The sequence below is a fragment of the Mus pahari genome, chromosome 12 (assembly GCF_900095145.1).
Source record: "Mus pahari chromosome 12, PAHARI_EIJ_v1.1, whole genome shotgun sequence".
Lineage (NCBI taxonomy): Eukaryota > Metazoa > Chordata > Mammalia > Rodentia > Muridae > Mus > Mus pahari.
In genome coordinates, this window is record NC_034601.1 from 4,623,717 (window position 1) to 4,625,983 (window position 2,267).

The following is a 2,267-nucleotide window of genomic DNA, read 5'->3' on the forward strand; positions in this document are numbered from 1 at the left end:
TTCACTTCACATCTGCCCCTTTGTCTACGCCTTTCCTCTGCTACAGAAAAATCTGTCCAGATGGTGCGAGCACGGGGCAGTCCAGTGCCTAAGTGTGTGTCCTAACTCTTGCCCTGCCTAGCCTGGAAGAAAAGAAGTGCCTGGAGCAGCCAAAGGACCTAGTGCTCCAAGACTAGGCCCAGTGCCTGGTCCTGTCAAAGCTGGAGTCCTCAACCCGGCTCTGCTGCTTGCTAGTGGGGACTGAACAACACATCACCACTCTGTGCTCACTGCCAAGCCAGGTTGTCTGACTTTTGTCCCCAGAAGCGTGGAAAAACCTGGATGTGGTGACTCCCGTCTGGGATCCCAGAACACCCACAGGGAGATGGGAGGCTGAGGCAGGAGAGCTGGCTAGAAGTTTCCTAGGCCAGCTAATCCTTGAGTGAGCAGTACAGGGGCAGAAACACAGATCCTGCCTCAACACGGTAGAAAAAGAGAACTTCAAACATTGTCCTCTGACCTCCACACACATGCAGTGGCATGCATGCACCCCACGCCCACAAAACACACAAGCACATGCATGCACACGCACACAAACACATGAGGAAATTAGGAAGAAAGGGAGAGCTTTGAAGAGATGGCTCAGGAGTTAAGAGGATAGATCTTGTGAGCTTCTTACTTTGTTTTTGTTTTTGTTTTTCGAGACAGGGTTTCTCTGTATAGCCCTGGCTGTCCTGGAACTCACTTTGTAGACCAGGCTGGCCTCAAACTCAGAAATCTGCCTGCCTCTGCCTCCCGAGTGCTGGGATTAAAGGCGTGCGCCACCACGCCCGGCTGGCTTCTTACTTTTTAAGTTGGAGTTGGAGGATATCTTTGAGAGATGAATGCTTGCAACGGACTTTCCAGTAAATGCCCTCCCCCCAAAAAAACATAGGCTATGAATAACAGTGCTGTCCCTAGATCTTTCTGTGCTGATGGAAATGCCCTAGAGTGGAGCTGTACCATGTGGCAGCCATCAGCCACCAGCCCACATGTGGCCCCTGAATCGATGACAGGAGATCAGTTCATTGACAATAGAACAGAGTCCTTTGTTTTACTACATTTTGATCCTTCAAGTTGAGGTGCACCGGCCACCTATGGCTTGCAGCTGGATTGTACCTCCCTGAGGATGTCACTTCCTCCTCGTAAATGGCTCCTGTAAGTCAGGAGCTAGAATGCTCACACAATGGGAAGGAGAGGTGAACTGTATGAGATGCAGCCAGGGAAGTGGGCCTTTGGGGAAGGTACTAAGGCGTGTTGTGCTTCCAGATATTACTCTACAGATGTTAGCATGGGTTTACATGCCTGATTGGTTTATCCCGAGTATTAAATAAATTTGTAGACATGAAGCTCATTGAACTGAATGGTGTCTGGCACCTGGTAAACATCACACAGGATGTCTTTTGTCAGGTCAATTGAAACTCTACTTGATGAGTGTGGTGTCACACACCTTTAGTCCCAGCACGTGGGAGGCATAGACAGGAAGAGCTACATGAGTTCGAAGCCAGCCTGTGGGTTAAGAGGGGTCCCACATCCACTCAGGGTTTGGGCCACTTGGTGAGGTAGGACACGGGAGTTTTGACTGCACTTACCCCACATCGGCACTGGGCAGGCATTGAGGTATGGGAAGCCGCTTTGGGATCCCGCTCCAGGAATGGGGAGCACAGTCTGAGTTCCCTGGGGACTGCCGGAGCTGGCTCAGGGTCCCCAGGCCTGCAAAGAGGCCAGTCTGTCTGGCTCTCAGACTCTTGGGCACCCAGACACCCTCTGTCTGAGAGCAGCAGAAGAGCTGAGAACAGGGTGGAGGCCTGTGGGCTGGATCTAACCTGGGGCCAAAGAGAGCCCCAGTTCTGTGGACAGCTTGGCTTGGTGGAGGCCATGTCTGAGAACACTGAGAGGCCTTCTGTGGGAGACTAGACTTGTCTCTCTAGACAAAGCCCTGCTCCATTGCTCCCCGAAGTGGATCCTGATGAAAAGAGACAGTCCATGGTTTTAAAGCATTTATTGTCATGGCAGAAAGTTGATGAGTAAAACTGTACCCCACTTCTCAGGGGCAGGTCTGAGGTTAAATACCTTTTGCAGGGAGGAGTGTCTGGGAAGGGGAGTTTATTGGCTAAGCCTCCAGGCCTTTAGGTACCTCATTAAAATGGAGATCTGTGTTAAGGCTATGTGATCTGTGGTCATGTTCTCTACATGTGGAGGGGCTTGGGGCATTGCCCTTATGTGACTGATGGCCAAGAGTTATGGAG